This window comes from Aspergillus heteromorphus (genome assembly GCF_003184545.1).
Source record: "Aspergillus heteromorphus CBS 117.55 chromosome Unknown BO70scaffold_28, whole genome shotgun sequence".
NCBI classification, from domain to species: domain Eukaryota; kingdom Fungi; phylum Ascomycota; class Eurotiomycetes; order Eurotiales; family Aspergillaceae; genus Aspergillus; species Aspergillus heteromorphus.
In genome coordinates this window covers 370,942-392,111 of record NW_020290433.1, presented here as the reverse complement: position 1 = coordinate 392,111, position 21,170 = coordinate 370,942, and positions in this window count along the sequence as shown.

Sequence of the window (21,170 nt, the reverse complement as noted above, 5' to 3'; positions counted from 1 at the left end):
GTAGTTATTTAGAAAAAAATATATATTATTTTATAATTTATTTATTTTATTAGAATTTATATATATATATATAGATTATACTATACTTGTTTATAGTAATATTTATATTTTTATTTATATTAATAATATCTTGCTATTATTATCTAATCTTAATTATATTAAAAAAATTAAAAACATAATTAATAAGATATTTAAATATATTAATAATAATTATATAAAATAATTTCTTAATATAAATCTTATTTATTATACTAAAGATTTTATAGTTTTATAAAAATATTATATTCTTAATATTTTAAAATAATTTAATTTTAAGAATTATAAGTCTTTTCTAATTTTATATAATTTTAAGATTATTCTAGTTACTAGAAATCTCAAAGATCTTATTATAATTAATAAAATTAAAATATATCAGAAATAGCTTAAATACTTAATTTAATTTATTATTAAAATATATTCTAATATAGTCTATATAATAAATAAGATTATTTATTATATTATTAATATTTTTAAAATTTATTTTATTATTATTATTTAAATTTATTATTATTTAAAGAAATTACTAGATCTTATTTCTTTTTATATTTAATAATTCTGATTTTTTTATATATTATAATATTAATTAAATAAACTTTTATATTAATAAATCAGCTTTAATAAATAATTATATCTTTATTTTTATTAAAAAGTCTATTTTATAATATTTTAAGAAGTAATTTATTATTATGTTTTTTTTATTAAAATTAAGTATATTATTTAGATACTGACTATCTAGAAAGTACTTTAATTTTAATTATTATTTAATAAACTTTATTTTTAGCAGAATAATATAATATAAATTATAATATTTTATTTAGTTATTATTCAGACTAATAATCAGAATATTATTATATTATTAAATAATTTAAAATATTATATCTATATTAAATATATATAAATTAAATATTATTCTATCAGATAAATTATTACTACTAATAATATTAATTTTATTTATATTTTAATTAAAAAATAGACAATAGATAGATTAATTAAATTATTTATATTTATAAAATTTATTTATTTTATAAAGATATTTAAAATAATAATTTATATATAAAAAAAATATTAAGAATAATTTTATTTTTTTATACTATCTATAGAATTTTAAATTAGAGAGATACTAGACTATATTATATAATATTATATTATTAGTTATATAACTTAATATTCTGTTAGTATCTTAAGTAGATAGCTGTCCCTAGCTAGTTAAATTAATTAATCTTCTACTTTCTTGCATCCTTTGTACAAGATTATACTAGTTTTATAAATTAAAATATTAAGAGAATAGAATAATATAAAGAATCTTGAGTTATTAAATAAATAATAATTATAAAAGAAATATAAAAAGATAAATAAATATATTCTTTATAAATAGATAGAGTATACTGAGTTGTTAATAAATTCAATATAGATATTAAATTTAGAATAGTTCTAGATTAGATACTGGCTAGGTATTTAATAAAAATATTTCTTTTTAAATAATCTTAAAATATAGAGAGAGATAGTATATAAAAAAAAGATTTATTAAATTATAATTAAAAACAGGGATCTTCTTATTGAAAAAATCAGCAAAGAACTTTTAAAGAATTTTTCTAATAATTATACTAATATTTAAATTAGTAATAAACTTTTATAATTGAATCTTAGATTTAAGAATATATTATAGTCTTTTATTTATTAAAGACTAAAAAAAGTATATTAGAATATAATAATTTTCTTTTAATAAAATATTATTTACAAGTATAATCTTAAGCTTATAATTAATATTATTCTCTAGTATAGAGAATAAAATATCAGAATATATTCTAATTTTATAAATTAAATTTTAAAATGGAATAAAATAAGTACTAAATTTTTAATTATTTTATTTTAAGTAATATAACTAAAGACAGATATTATAGATTTAATCAGAATTTTGAAAAATATATTATAATAGATTCAAGATATTATGGGATATGTCTCAGAGCTATCTAACTTAGCTAGTCTGTCTTGTTAGATTAATAATCTGCTGAGTTATTTATATATATAAAAGTATCAGATTCCTGAGAATCTCTTTTATAATATTAGTTATTATATATATATATATAGACTTAATTCTCTATAACTTATAGATTCTACTTCTAATATTAAAAATAACTTACAAAAAGAAATATTACAGTTTGATAATCAGCTGTATATAAATTAAAATAAATTAATTAAAATATTATAATTTAATAATCAACTTTATAATTAGAATATCAGCAGTTTATAAAGAAATATTATAAATTAATAATTACTTATATATAAGAAGATAATAGAAGATCTAATATAAATATGATATTTTATTAATTTAATATATAAATTAAAGAAAGCAGAACAGTAGATAATAGAAAAATAAAATTATTATAAAATATAATAATAAAATACACAGAAGTAATTTAATTAATAAATTAATAAATCATAGATACTTATAAATATTTAAATACAAAATATCTTTAGAACTTTTATAAATAAGTATTTAATTATATAATAAAAATATTTCTATTTAAAAGTTAAAGTCTTTTATAAAAATAATAAATAAGATTTTCCCGGCTTTAAAGTATATTTATGTTTTAAATTTTTAATAAATATATATATATATTCTAATAATATTAGTAAGATAATCTATATATCTTTATACTTAAAAAATAATACAGCAAGGAGAATCTTATTTTAACATTGAAATATAAAAATAATAAAGCTATCTATATTAATATTATTATTAAATTAGATTATTAGATTAGATAAAATTTATAAAAATAAAAATTAGAAAATAAAATTATTAAGAAAGCTCTACTTATATTATTAAAATAATTAGAATTTTAAACAATTTCTAGAGAATTTTAATATTATATTTATATAAGTTAATAATATTATTTAAAATAATAATTTAAAGATTACTATACTAGAGAATATTCTTAACTATATTTTTTAATAAGTAATTATTAGTCTATAGAAGAGCTTTATCTATAAAAAATATTATAATTAACTATAATAATATAATTATAATATAAAAAGATTATAATAAAGAGAAGATTTCAGAGACAGAACTATTATAAATCTATATTAATAATTAATTTATCTAATATTATAAACTAAAAATAAATTATTACAGCCGCGAATTATTAAGAATCAGCTTAGTATAAAAATATATATAAATAAAATTCTTTTTTAATAAAATAAATATCTATATCTATTATAAAAAATGAGAATATTTAATCAGAGAATATAATTAAGACTCTTTTATTTAATTAACTATATAAACTGCGCTTGTGATGTAAGAAGAAAATTTATCTAAAAAGATCTTAGATAATTATAAGAACTATTAAAAAAAAGAATAATATCTATATAAAGTTATAAATATAAATATTTAAATAAAACAGTTAGTCTGAATTAGAAAACTTTTAAAAAATAATATATAAATATTATATTCTTGCTTCTTAAAACTATTATAAATTAAATAATTAATATTTAAATAATAAGAAATACTAAGTATTTAATTTATAGAATTATCAGTCAAAGATTTGTATAAAAATAAGATCTAAAGTTAATTTTTATATTTATTTTAATAATTAGAATTAATAAAAGAAATAATTAATTATATTATCTTTATATAACTAAATATTAGAATATATATTAAATTTAATATTTATATATATATAATAAATTATCTGCTCAAGTATAATATTATCTTTGATCTATTTTAATTAAAAATATATAATAAAAGAATTAAATTAAATCAGAATTATATCTATCTTAATATACTTTAATTAAGATCCAAGATAATAATAATAATATAATCTTTTATAGCTAAGATATCAGCTATTATATTTTAAATCTAAATTAAAAAAAGACAAAAGTCTTAAAAATAAGTATAGAAATATTTATTATATTATTTTAGAATAGTAAGAAGATAATATATAAAAAATTAAAGTCTAATCCAAAAAAATATTTTTTCTCTGTATTATTAATAATTTCTTAAATTTCTTAAATTAAAAGATACTTAAGTTCTCTCTCTGCTTTATAATTTAAAGATTAATTATATTATTAAACTAAAATAAAAAAAATAGTAAAACTTTATAATTATTTCAAAGATTATTTTATAATATATTATAAAAAGATCTTATTATATTTTAAAAAGAATTTATTAAATTATTAAGTAAAGAATTTATTTATATTAAGAGCTTTATACCCGCAGTATCTATTCTCTTTATTTAGAAATATAATAATAATCTCTGATTTTATATTAATTATTAAGACTTAAATATAATTCTTAAAAGAATATATTATTCTGTTTTCTTAATTTATAAAATACTAAATTAGATTATAATAATTAATTAATTTATTAAACTAAATATCTCTGCTATATTTTATAAGATATATATTAAAAGAATTAAATATAAATAATAATCTTTAATATATAATATAAATTTTATAAGTAGCTTATTATTCTATTTATCTAAATATATATTTTAAATATTTTTTAACAATATATTAAATAGATTTTATATAAATAATTAAATAAATTTTATTTAATTTATATTAATAATATTCTTATCTTCTTATTAGAAACTTAGTAATAATACTAAGATTATATTTAACTAGTTCTAATTAAGTTATAAAAAGCAGAACTGTATGTGAATATTAATAAATATAAATTTAAATAAAGAAAATTGAATATCTAGAATTTATTATTAAAACTGAATAAAAAATAAATATAGATCTTAAGAAAATATATATTATATAAAAATAAAATATCTTTATTATTATTAAAGAAATATATAGATTTATTAGATTTATTAATTTTTATTATTAATATATATTAAACTTCTCAGATCTATTTAAGTTTTTTTATTAATTTATAAAAAGAAATATTCTATTCTAATAAATACAAGAATTTTAGAATAACTTTATTTATTTCAAAATATTTTTCTATATTAAATTAATATTTATTTATTTTAATCTTATTTAAAAGGCAGTATTAGAAACAGACAATCTCTCTAGAGGGTTTATTATAAAATTCAATAATTTATTAGATAAATTAAAATTATTATTATTATTTTATTAAATAGACTTAATAGTCAATATCTCTTTTAATTAAGTTATTAATTTTAAATTATTTTATTTTAATATTAGAATTTAAGATTAATCTTTTTATTACTAGCTTTAATTTTATAACTAGAATATTTTAATAATTTAAAATTATTTATTAAAGATATACTAACTGGTAGTATTTATAAAAATAATTTAAAAATTAGATATATAAATAAAAAAGATTAGATAATTTATATAAAATATTAAGCTAATATAAATTTCTTAGAATATAGAATTTAAAATAATTTAATAAATTAGTAAAATTAGACTTATAATTAATAAAATAGTTTTTTTATAAATATAAAGATTTGTTAATATTTTATTTATATATAATCTAAAATATAAATATAAATTATTAGTTATAAATAAAATAAATATTTTTTAGAATTATAATATTAATATTTTAATGGTTAATAATTTCTATCTAATAATTATTAATAGATTTTTTAAAAGACTTATCAGAATATATACTTTGTAAGGATAATACTCCTTATAATACTTATAATATACTATATCACAAGGAATACTCATACTGCAGGAGCAGCTTCTTATAAGAATATTATATTAGCAGATATTATAATATATAATTTATAGAATTCTTGCAGATATATCTATCTATAAAAAAAGTTAAATAAAAAACTAGTAATAATACTTTGAGTAATATAGATATTATCTTAACTTTGTAATAGATATACTTTCTTTATACTATCTTAATATACATTCTTATATACATAGTTAAATATAGACTAATTATATTTTATTCTTGATAAGCCAGAGATAAAATAATCTTTTATCTATAAATCTAGCTGTATTATATTACTCTATTTAGAAAGTAAAATCTTTATTAAAAATAATGATTAAAATATTTTTAATTTTAAAATATATTTGAACTGTATATTTATAATAAATATAAATATATATTCTAGTAATACTGCTGATATAATTTTTATATTTAAAATCTTTTAAAATAATATAAAACAAAATTGTACTCTAATATTAAAGTCTAAAAAATAAAGATCTTTATATTAATATTATTTTTAAGTTAAATAAGATTTATAAGAATAGAAATTAAAAATTGAAAAGACTAAATAAGCTATACTTATATTATTAGGATGATTAAGATTTTAAAAAGTTTTAAGAAAAAGTTTGATACTATAGTTATATAAATTAATAATATTAAATAAAATAATAATCTAAAGATTTCAGTACTAAAAAATGTTTTAATTATATTTTTTAATAATTAATTATAAATCTATACAAAAATAATATTTATAAAATATAATTATAGCAGTATAATTATAATATAAAGAATATTATTATTTAAGAAAGAGTATAGAGATAGAAGTATTATTAATATATATTGACTAAAGATATATTATTATAACTTTAAATAATTAACAGTTAATTTAATATATATATATATATATTAATAAAATCAATAATAATATAAAAGATTTAAATAAAGAATAATAGAGATCTGTCTTTGCTTCAAAGTTAAAAGATATTTAATTAAAAATATAATTAAATATTTATTCTTTCATCAATAATATAAACTATGTTTTTAATCCAAAAAGATGTATTTAAGAAGATCTTAGATGAATATAATAATTATAAAAAGAAATAGTCTCTGTACAGAGCTAAAAATAAAAATATTTGAATAAATTAATAAATTTAAATAAAAAGGTTTTAAAACGTAATATATAAATATTATTCTCTTATCTGTGAGTAGAATTATGGATAAAGTAATTAATATTTTAATAATAATAGATATCAAATATTCAATCTAGAGAATTATTAATTAAATACTTTTATAAAAATAAGATCTAAAATTAATTCTTATTATATTCAGTCTAATAATAAATACTAAGAGAAGAGGGATTATTAATTATATTCTTTTGAATATAACTAAATATTAGAATATATATTAAAATAAATACTTATATATATATATACTTACAAAGGATTGATTGTATAAGATGGTTGCAGATCAAGTATATCAGTTTTTAGCGTCGCGTAGAATAAAACTACTTACTAAGAAATTTTATTATATAATCTTTATATAATCTCTTATTATATAGATTTTAAAATTTTATTTTATAATATCTCTTTTATTTCTTTTATATATTATTAGTATTAATTATCTTTTTTTTTCTATCAATAATTATAGCCCAAGTAGCTGAAAATATAAATATTATTATTTATGAAATATTTATTTATTATTTATATTATTTTTTAAAATTTTAAGTAAGATTTTAATATAAAATTAATAAATATCTAATAAAATAGTTCTGATATTAGTAATATTTATATAAAGTTTAGACTAAATATCTGAAGTTATTAAAATAAAATATAATAAATATTTATATATTTTGTAATTATTTATTAAGTATTTATTAACTACTTAGACCAATGCCAAGAAAAATATTATTAATAATATAAAATCTTTTATTGCTATTCTAACTATAGTAAATATAAAATAGATATTTTTTAATTATTCTATAATTACTTTAAAAGTATTCTTTCAATATTAATAATCTTAAGTTTTTTATATATTTTTATAAAAGTCTGAAGATAGATAATAAAAGTAAAAGAAAATATATAAATTAAAATATAATAAATAAGATAGCTAATAAATACTTATTCAATAATTTATAAATAGTTACTAACTATTTAATAATTATTTAGATTAATATAAAAGACTTTTTAATAATATAAAATATATTTAGACTCTAAATAATTTAGATAAACTTAAATTATTAATTTTATTATTATTTTTATTATTGATTTTTTATTAACTTTTCTATAAGAAATTTAAAGAGCAGATATATTTATAATTAAATTTTATTTTTATTAAATAAGGCTAGTCAGATAAATACTTTTTAATTATTTTTAAATTATTTATTAAATATTTATCAACTATATACTCTTATTTTATAAATATATACTATTTTATTCTTAGCTTAAGAGTATTATATCTTATAAGAATTATAAAAATAAAAAGAATTATTATTAAAATATCTAAAAATATACTAACTTTATATTCTTTTATTATAAAAACTTATATTTAAAGACTACTGATAATAATATTATTAATATTATTCTTAATAATATTAATAATATAAAAAACATTTAATAAATATTTAGAAACTGCTTTATTCTTCAGAGAAAATTAAATTTAGAATATATATTTAATTAATATAAAATGGTTTAATAATTAAAAACTACTTCTTAAACATTTATAAACATAAATCTAAATTATATAAGAATTATAAAGAAATATAGATTTTATAAACTAGAGTTAGAATACTAATATATACTTTAATTTATAATATATAATAAATAAAGATTATTAAAATAAAATAAGCTGAGTAATTATTAAATAATTAAAAAATATTTTAAATTTTTAAATGTCTAATATATTTTAACTATTATTTTAAAAATATCTTTTTTTATAATAATTTTAAAATATTCTATATTATAAATATTATAATATATAAAATAAATACTTATAAAGTATTTATAAAATATTTATAAAAGATTTATAAAAGATTTAGAAACTAGTTAATTCAGACTTCTGCAGATATTAATATTATTTATATAAATTAAATTTTTATTTTTTATTTTATAAAGTCTTTTTATATACCTTTTCTTTTTATTTTTTAATCTTAGTATTCTGTTTATCAATTTTAGATTAAAGCTTTTAAAGTTTAAACTTTTAGTATCTCTATTCTAAATTTAAAATATTATGTAAAATAATTTAATACAGATCTATATAGAATAAAATATCTAATTTAAATAATTTACAATATTTAATAAATATTTAAAATAGTAGAAAGTTATATACTAAGTTTTATTAATCTAAAAAAGTATTTTAAAGAGTAACTATATTATAATTCTTTTAAAAATAAAAATTAAGAAAGTAGAAGAATTAAATTTTTTAAAATTTTAATTTAATATTATAAAATATATTTTTTATATTTATTTATAAGATAATTAATTAATAAATATTTGTTAACTAATCTGAAAGTACTTGCTATTTTGTAAACTTAATTAATATAAATAATATAGATTACAATTATAATAATTATTATATTATTTAATATTAGTCTAATTAAGTTTTATAAAACTAAAAATCTAAATTATTATTTAATATTTAATTAAATACTAAAGAGCTGCTTGATAAATAATCTTAAAATAATTAAAAATTATAATTTTATATAATATAATTATTATTAATCTTATGATAACTATTTCTTACGTAACTGTTATTAAAAAATAAATAATAAAAATAAAAATAAAGCTAAAGATAACAAGCAAAATTATACTAAAAATGATAAATATAATAAAAAATATAATAATTCTTTAATTAATATAATTAACAATAATATTCTAGAATAAGCCGCTAATATCTTTATTAAACTAATCTTAATAAATATTTTAAATATAGATTATAATAATCTGAATATTAATATTATTAAGATCTTTAATAATATAAATATCAATACTAATTCTTTTATAAAATTATTATTTATTATTAATATTATTATTAATAAGATAAATCTCTTTTATAATATTATAAAATAATCTAAAAAGTGTACAAAAAAATTAATTCTCTAAATAATTAACTAAGAATTTTTATATTATATAATATTTTTAAAAGCAAGTTTTATTAATTATTATATATATATTATATTAATCTATATAGTTATAAATTTAATATTCTAAATTTCAAAATATAATAATATTATACTTAATCTTTTTATTTAAATTTATTATTTAATTCAGCTAGATTTTTTAAAATTTATTAATATTTTATATATTCTAATCTTAATTTATAATCTTCTCTTAATCTATTAATTTATTAAAAAGAGTTTTAAAATAAAGTTTAAGTTAGATAGCTTAATAATTCTTATTAATTTTATAAATAAATATAAAAATTAAAAATATACTATAATTAATTATTATTATCTCTTTATTATTAAAAATATAAGTCTTAATTAATTAAATATCATAAACAAGATTAATTATTTTATATATATATTAAAAAAAACTAACTTTATTAAATTCTTATTTATTATTATTATTATTATAACTCTTTTAGATTTAAAACTAATTTTGATTTATTTAATATATTATTAGATTATCTATATTTTTAAATATAAGCTTTATAACTTAGTAAAATATATAATTAATATATAAATATTAAAAGAAAATATTTCAAAGCTTATATAAATTATATTTTAAAAATATAAATTATATTATATCTATTAATAAAAAAATATAAGATATTAAGTTTAAATAAGAAAATCTTATTTATATAAATATCTATAGATTAATCTTTATAAATAACTTTATTAATATTATTTATTTTATTATTTTATTCATTATATTACTTAATACTGCTGAATGTTTATAAAATAAAATTATTTATTAATTTAATTTTAAATATTAATTAAATATTTTACATAAATAATATATCAGAGTATAGTCTTTTAAACATTTATTATAATTTTAAAAATATTATTTAAAATTCTGCTTTATATTATTAATTTATTTTTAATAAAATAATTAAAATTAAGAATTATTATCTAATAAAGATAATTATTTTTATAATAGTAAAAATAGAATTATTTAGATTTTTATAAAATTATATTATATAGATAATTAAATATATTAAAAATAGACTTATTTATAATATTATTAATATAATATCTTATAAAACTTTATATAATATTTAATTTAATATTTTTTATTAAGAGATTTTTAATTATTAATATTAATATTGTATATCAGAGAAGATCTATAATAAATTAAACTTTAAAATAAATAAAAACTTATTTATTAATTATAGTAAGAGTTTATATAAGATTTATAATTTAAAATTAAAAAAAATTATTATAATTAAAGATATTATTCTTTATAAAAAATCTATCTTTATATTATTATTTTTAAATATTAAATATAAATTAAATAATATTTTAATTAATTCTCTAGTTATTAATCAAAGTATTAAAAAATATTAATATATTTTATCTAAATTTTTATTTATATAAGAAGACTAATTTAAATTTATTAATATTTATAAATTTATTATTATTAATTCTTTTATTTAGTTCTAAATTATAAAATTATAGATTAAATTTAATTAATTAATTATTAATAATTTTTTATAACTTAAAGAATATAAAATAATTAATATATTATCTTTAATTATAACTTTAGATTTCTTAATTAATATATATATAACTAATCTAATAATAGATCTTATATTAAAATCTTAATTTTAATTATTTTTTTAAATATTAATATCAGCAGTTAAAAGATTACTGACTATTAATAATAATAAAACTAATTTATTAAATATTTTTTTATTTTATTATATAAAATAATATAGTATTTAAATTAAGATCTTAAATTAATTTTTTAATAATTTATAAAAGTTAAAAAATTAAGTTTAAAAGTTTTAAAATATATATAATTATATATTATATTTTTATAAGCAGATTCTGATTTATATAAAAATATTAATTTTATTAATATTTTAAAGTAGTTATATATTATAAGTATCTTATTTAATTTAATAACTAATACTATTAATATTAATATTTTAAATAAATCATTATATAATAATATTAATCTATTAAAATTATATAATAAAGAATATATCTTATTCTTATACTTAGATATTATATTATATAAAAAGTTAGTAAAATAATATAATATAATTTATTATAAAATTAAATAATATCTTTATCTAAAAATCTCTTATATTATTTATAAAAAAAGAATAATATTTTTATTAATATATTAAATTTAATAAATCAAATCTAATAATATTTATAAAATATATCTTATAATTAAAAAGTATAAATAATAATCAGATATAACTTTTGAAGATATATAAAATCTATATAATTATTATAAAAGTAATAAATCTAAAAATCTTTATTATATTAATTATAAAATTCAAATAATATTTATATAATATTTATTCAATATTCATATTATAGCTATTTTAAATTATATAAATTATTTTATATTTAATTCTTAAAAATATTTGAAAAATTAGATTATTATAAATTATTTCTTAAAATTATTTATAGCTTAAAGTTGTTATTTAAAAACTAATATATATTATTTTATAATCTCTTTATCTTATAAGAATTTATATATATATATATAAATTATATTATATTTACTTATAGTAATATCTATATTTTTATTAATATTAATAATATTTTACTACTGTTATCTAATCTTAATTATATTAAAAAAATTAAAGATATAATTCATAAAATTTTTAAATATATTAAAAATATTATAGTCTTATAGAAGCACTATAATCTTAATATTTTAAAATAATTTAATCTTAAAAATTATAAATCTTTTTTAATTTTATATAATCTTAAGATTATTCTAGTTACTAGAGATCCTAAAGATCTTATTATAATTAATAAAATTAAAATATATTAAAAACAGCTTAAATACTTAATTTAATTAATTATTAAAATATATTTTAATATAGTCTATATAATAAATAGAATTACTTATTTTGTTATTAATTTTTTTAAGATTTATTTTATTATTATTATTTAAATTTATTATTACTTAAAAAAATTACTAGATTTTACTCTTTTTTTTTATATTTAATAATTCTAATTTCTTTATATATTATAATATTAATTAAATAGATTCTTATATTAATAAATTAGCTTTAATAAGTAATTATATTTTTATTCTTATTAAAATATTTATTTTATAATATTTTAAGAAATAATCTATTATTGTATTTTTTTTATTAAGATTAAATATATTATTTAGATATTAATTATCTAAAAAATATTCTAATTTTAATTATTATTTAATAAACTTTATCTTTAGTAAAATAATATAATATAAATTATAATATCTTATTTAATTATTATTCAGATTAATAATCGGAGTATTATTATATTATTATATAATTTAGAATTCTATATCTATATTAAGTATATTTAGATTAATTACTATTATTAATAATATTAATTTTATTTATATTTTAATTAAAGAATAGACAGTAAATAAATTAATTAAACTATTTATATTTATAATATTTATTTATTTTATAAAAATATTAAAAATAAGAATTTATATATAAAAAAAATATTAAAAATAATTTAATTTTTTTATATCATCTGCAGGATTTTAAGTCAGAAGAATATTAGATTATATTATATAATATTATATTATTAATTATATAATTTAATACTTTATTAGTATTTTAAGTAGATAGTTATCTCTAGTTAGTTAAATCTATTAATCTTCTGCTCCCTTGTATTTTTTGTATAATTATTAATTTATTATCTTCTTAATTCTTAGCTGTAAATATAATAAAATCTGAAATAAAATCAAGAATATTTTAATATTTTTTAATAATAACAAAGTAATTAGTATATATCTAGAATATAATTATTTTAATAATCTTAGAATATAAATAACTATAATAATAATAAATATTTTAAGAATTATTAAAGTGCTATTTAATACTAATATTATCACCTATAATAATTAGAAAGTCTTTAGCTATATAATAGACAATAAAAAATTAACTATAACAAAATCTTTAGTAGATAAAAATATTAGAATAATTAATAGTTTCTAGATAATTATTAATTTAATATTTTGGTCTTTAATAATCTATATATTTTTAATATTAAAATAAATGTTAAGTTTTTTAAATATTACTGCAGAGGATAAAGACTTTGAATACTTTAAAATATTATAAAAAGTTTTATTTTTATTTAAGAATATACTAGAGAATATAAAACATATATTAAGAATAGAATTTTACTAATAATAAAAATAGAAAATATTCTTAAAAATAGTTTAATATTTAAGATATTAATTAAAGAATTATTATAAATATTATATATTTTTATAAATTATAAATTTATTATTCTCTGAAAGATAGAAGATAAAGAGAAAAAGAAATATAAAAACTTAAATAAATATTGTAACTGTTTTTATTTTATTAAAATAAAATAAAGATAATTAATATTATGATAATTTTAATATTATATAAAGCTTTTAACAGCTGATTATAATTTAATTATATACTAAATTATAAAATAGATTAAGCTTTACTAGATTTTACAATTTAAAGAAAAATAATATTAAAATAATATTTTAAGATAGACTCTAATTATGAAATAAGCTAAACTTTTTCTGATATTAAAACTTAATTTTATAAATTATATAATTTTTTAAATTTATTATTAAAAGTTAGAATAATAAATTAAAAATATTAAATAAATATATAAGAACTATCTATAAAAATCTTTTATAAATATTTTTTAAAAAGCTTTATAAAGAATCTTTATAAACAGCTTCTAAAGAATTCTGTTGTAGCCCTTTATAAATAATTTATATTATATATCTTTTTAATTATTTAAAAAATATTAATAAATATTTCAAGTCTTATATTATTAGTTATTTATACATATTTAATAATTTTATTAATACTCTTAATTCAGAGTCTCTAAAAAAAGATATTAATAAAAAGCTAAATAATATAAATAAAGTAAAAAATATAATATTAGTTTTAAATAATCTTTATAAGATTAAAGTCTATTAAAATATTATAAAACTAGATATTCTGATTAGGTTAAGCTCAAAGTTCAAATATAATAATATTAAATATTGTATGAAGAATACAAGAGAGCAGAAGATTGATAGATTTAACTAGCTAGAGACAGCTGTCTACTTAAGATATTAGTAAAATATTAAGTTATATAATTAATAGTATAATATTATATAATATAATCTACTATCTCTCTGACTTAAAATCCTGCAGGCAGTATAAAAAAATAAAATTATTTTTAATATTATTTTTATATATAAATTCTTATTTTTAATATCTTTATAAAATAAGCAAATATTATAGATATAAATAATTTAATTCATCTATTTATTATTTATTCTTTAATTAAGATATAAATAAAATTAATATTATCAGTAGTAATAATCTGCCTGATAAAATAATATTTAATCTAAATATATTTAATATAAATATAATATTTTGAATTATATAATAATATAATAATATTCTAATTATTAGTTTAAATAATAACTAAATAAGATATTTTAATTTATATTATATTATTCTACTAAAAATAAAATTTATTAAATAATAATTAAAATCAGAGTATTTTCTGAACAGCCAGTATCTGAATAATATACTTAATCTTAATAAAAGAAATATAATAATAAATTATTTTTTAAAATATTATAAAATAGACTCTCTGATAAGACTAAAAATATAATTATTTATTAAAATTAATTTATTAATATAAGAATCTACTTAATCAGTATTATAATATATAAGAAAATTAGAATTATTAAATATAAAAAAAAAGATAAGATCTAGTAATCTTTTTAAATAATAATAGATTTAAATAATAATAATAAAATAAATCTTAAAAAAATTAATAATATAATAAGTAATACTATCTATTATATAGATTATATTAAAATATATTTTAATAATTAATTAAATTAAGTATTTAAATTTTTTTTAATATATTTTAATTTTATTAGTTATAATAAGATCTCTCAGATCTTTAATAATTAAAATAATCTTAAGATTATATAGAGTCAGAGAAGACTTATAATTTTTAAAATTAAATTATTTTAAAATACTAAGACTATAATACTTTTATAAAACTATAATATTTTTAATATAATAAATAAGATTTATATTAAAAAATTACTCCACACAGCTATTATTGATATATTTAAATATTTTATTAATTATATTTTTAATCTTTTTAATATAATTAAGATTAGATAACAGTAGTAAGATATTATTAATATAAATAAAAATATAAATATTATTATAAATAAATATAGTATAATTTATATATATATATATATAAATTTTTATAAGATAAAAAAATTATAAAATAATATATACTATTTTCTGAATAATTATTTTAAGTTATAAATAATTTCAAGAAGTAATCTATAATAATCTAATTCTTTAAAGCTCTTTAAAAATTAAATATAAAATAGCTTATATAATTTAATATTTAAAAAGATAGTTATAATATTAATATTATATAAATATTATTTAAACTTTGCAGCTAATATAATAAATATTTTTAGATTTATTAATTTTATAATAATTTCATAGATTTTATATATCTTAAAATTTTTATTTAATTATTATTTATAACTTTTAATTATAAAATATACTTTATAAATACTATTAGACTTAATCTGTTAAATCTAATATATTAATAAAAATCTTATTCTCTTTTTTTTATAAATAATATAAAAGATTTTTAAAAAAAGATACTATTTAATTTTATAATAAATTATATTATATTATTATACTGACTCTTTATATAATATAATATCTAATTATAAGAATAGAATACATTCTTTATTAGATAATTTTAATAAAGTAATATTATTATATAATATTTTATTTAAAGTATTAATACTAGTAGTATTAGTTATTAAATTAAATAAGATATTTATAATATATATTTATTTTAAAATATTAATAAAGCTAATATCTTCGCGCAGATTAGAATCTATTTATAAAAGTATAATATATAATTATATATACTTTAGAAATTTTAAATCTAATTTCTTAATTTTTATAAATTATTAAAAGAATTAATTTAAGATCTTAATTTAAGCACTAGATTATTAATAGCTGATAATCTTTTAATCACTAATATTAATATTAAAGAAGATAACTTAAATTAAGATATTAATATAAAATCTATTATTAAATTAATTATATATATATTAATAAAAAAATCAGAAGTTATAATTAAAGATAATATATCTATTATTTTATATTTTTTAAATTATAAGAGATTATTAATAATTAATTAATTAAGTTTAGTCTATAATTTTATAATCTAGAATTAAATAGAAGAATTAGCAGCAGTAGATTTATAAGAATTAATAAATTTAGATTAATTATTTTATATAAATAGAAACTTAGATAAAATATATTAATATTCTTTAATATTTAAATTATTAATTAAAGAGTTAATTAAAGTATTATTTAATTTATATTTAATATTTAGAGATAGCAGTGTAAAGATAGACTTTTTGTAAAAAATAATATTTTTAATTATAATAATTCTTTTTAATTTATATTTAATATTTAGAGATAGCAGTGTAAAGATAGACTTTTTATAAAAAATAATATTTTTAATTATAATAATTCTTTTTAATTTTAAGTTATAAATCTTATATAAATTCTTATTATAATTAATAAATTAATTTTTATTTATTCTAAAGTCTAGTTTATCACAGATCTTCTTTAATATAAGATATTAATATTAATAATTAAGAACTCTTTAATAAAAAATATTAGATTAAATATTATATAGAATTTTATAAGATATTATATTTATAATATTATAAATAAATCTATTTTTAATATATTTAATTATTTATATAATATAATTTTATAAAAATTTAAAAAATTAATTCTCTATTATTACAGAGATAATTAATTCTATTAGATAATAATTTTTTATTTTAATTATTTTATTAAAAATAAATTAATAGTATAGAGCAGAATCTTAAATAATATTTTGAAATTTATAATAATTCTTTAAGAGATAATATTCTGATATATTATCTATATAAATATATTTAATTAATATTTAAAATTAAGTAGATAGATAATTTTATAATAAAATAAATTTCTTAAATATATTTATATAATTTCTTATTATAAAGATTCAGCAATATTAAGTAATATAATTAATAAAAATAATAAAATGAAAAATATAAATAAAATCTCTTATAAAAATTAATTTATAGATATCTATATAAATAAAATTCTTTAATTTAAACTTAATATTTTATATTTTCTTATTAATAAATAAAATATAATCTTTATTTTTAAGATATAATTTATATAATTTCTAAAGTATTCTCTTTAATATTTATATAATAATTATATATTTTATTAAGTTATAAAGCTTATACTTAGAGATATAAATAGTTTAATAATAGACTAGATAGATTAAAATTAATTTTAAATCTGAAAAAATTATAATAATAATAATAAAAATAAAAATTTAATAAAATTAGTTTTTTTTAATATTTATATAAAATAATTAATTTATTTTAAGATATTTAATTAATCAGGACTTTTATTACTAATAATAAAAAATAATAATAATTAATTAAAATATATTTATAATTCTTATATTTATTAATAATATTAATAAATATTATTAAGTTATTTAACTTAAACTTTATTTCAAGACTCTTTCTAATAAGTTAATAAATTAAAAAAAGATTATAAACTAAGATTAAAATATATTAAATATTAATAAATCTTAGAGAACTCAGCTGAATTAAATAATTAATTTAAATAAAAAAATTAAATATAATATTATTATATTTCTAAGTTCAGAATACTAAGTTTATAATTATATAAATTAATATAATATATATATAATAGTTAATAAAACTTGCTTTTAAAAATATTATATAATATAATAATTTTAAATTAATTATTTAAAAATTTATATTCTTTATAAACTTCTTAGACTATTTTATAATATTATAAAAAAAAATTATTTTATTAAGAATAATATTAATAATAATAAATAATTTTATAGAAGTATTAGTACTAATAATTATATTATTAAAAATCTTAATAATATTAATATTAAGACTATTATAGTCTATACTTAAGATATTTACTAAGATTAGTTTAATAAAGATATTAATAATTAATTCTAAAATATTATTATTAATTATATTAATTAAAGAATTATTATATTCTCTGCTATATTTATAATCTTTATTATAATCTTATTTATTATTTTTAGCTTTATTTTTATTTTTATTATTTGTTTTATAATAATAGTTACTTAAGAAATAATTATTATAAAATTAATAATAATTATATTATATAAAGTTATAATTTATAAAATCAAAGATTTAAAAGATCCTAGTTAATTAAAAATCAGAGTTATTATAATTTTTATTATAATCTTTATTATAGCTATAATCCTGTTTCTAATTATATAATATAATAATTATATTATTAATAAAATAGATTAATAATACTTTCTGATTATATTTAAAGATAATAAATTCTTAATAAATATTATATAAATTAGATTTTAAAAAATTATTATAATTAATTAAAAATAAAAATCACTATACTATAGAATTATTTTATAAAATAATTTAAAAATATATAAATTTAACTTAGTTAAATAATTTAATTATTTTATATCGATTATTAATTATTTTACTCTATTTCTTTAAAAAAATAGAACAATTAATATTAATAGAATATTTTATATTAATTATTTTTTAAAATTCAGAGAGTATATTAATATTTCTTAATATTTTATAAATCTTTTTAATTTTATTATATATATCAGCAGCAACTCTTATCTTTAAGATATAAAAAAAAATATTAAAATTAATAAATTATTAGAATATATTTATTAAAAAAGAGTTAATTTAATTTTATTTATTTAAATTCTTTATATAATTATTTTTAAGCTTTTTATTATATTATATATATATTTTAGTTTTATTATAAATCTATACTAATATAACAGCGCCTTTAGTAATATTATTTAAATCTATAAGATATTTATATATAAAAATAACTATAATAATATAATATTAAGATTTTTTAAAATAAGATTTATTCTTAAGAATATTCTAATAATACTAATTCTTAATTTCTAGTATTTATATTAATAATTCTTTTTGTTTAAAGAAGTTCTGGCTATAATATAACTTAAAGAAGATTTTAATTATTTTAAAATTAAACTTAGTAAAGTTTTTATTAAATATATTAAAAAAAAATTTTAAAAATTAATAATTATTCAGAGATTATATAATAAAATAAAAATAATTAAAAAAATATTTATCAAGAAAATAAGAATATATTATTAAAATAGATTATTTTAAATTAATAAAATAAAGCAAATTAGTAATAAAATTATAGTATTAAAAATAATAATAATTAGATATTATAAAATATATTTAATAAAAAATATATCTAAGCAGCCGCGACTATAAAAAGAGAGTTTAAAAAAACTAAAAATATTAAAAATAATAATAAAATTAATTAAATATTAAATCAGACTAGAATATCTAATAAAGTTTATTAAAATTAAATCTAATATTAAATAAAAAAACTTATAATCTATATAAAAAATATAAGAGAGCAGAAGATTAATAAATTTAACTAGCTAGAGACAGCTATCTACTTAAGATGCCGGCAGAATATTGAGTCATATGACCAATAATATAATATCACGCAATATGGTCCAACAAATATAATATTATTATTACTGATATTATTAATATTTATATTTAATAATTAATAAATAAGTTTATATTTTTATAAAGATTTTAAAATAAGCTTAATCAGATTTTTATTAGCATAGAATTCAGATATTAATAAAAGACTTGATAAAATCATATAATAATTTATATTCTTTATCAGAAAATATTTAATTAAAGCTAGAAATATATTTTAATCTAGACTAGTTTAATAATTAATTATAATTAATATATATCCACTGTTCAAAACTTTTAATAATAGCTGAATATATATATTTTCTAATAATTTTAAAAAATATCTTTTAATCTATATTTAATAAAAAAAATAAATATTCAGAAGAATATTAGAGTAATAAAAAATTTTTTTTCAAATTAAATATATTCAATAATTAAGAACAGCAGGCGATAGATAATAAAGAAATATAATATTTAATTAAGAAAGTTTCTTTTCTTATAGATAATAAAGATCTAGAGATATTATATTAAATATTAATAATAATAATCTATTACAGAGCCCAGAAATGGTATATATAAATAAAATTTTAAAATTAATATTTATAAAATTATTATTTAATAAAATATATAATTAATATATAAATATTAAAAGGAATATTTTAGAAATTATATAGACTATATTTAAAAAAAAAGAATTATACTTTATATATTATTAAAAAATATAAGAT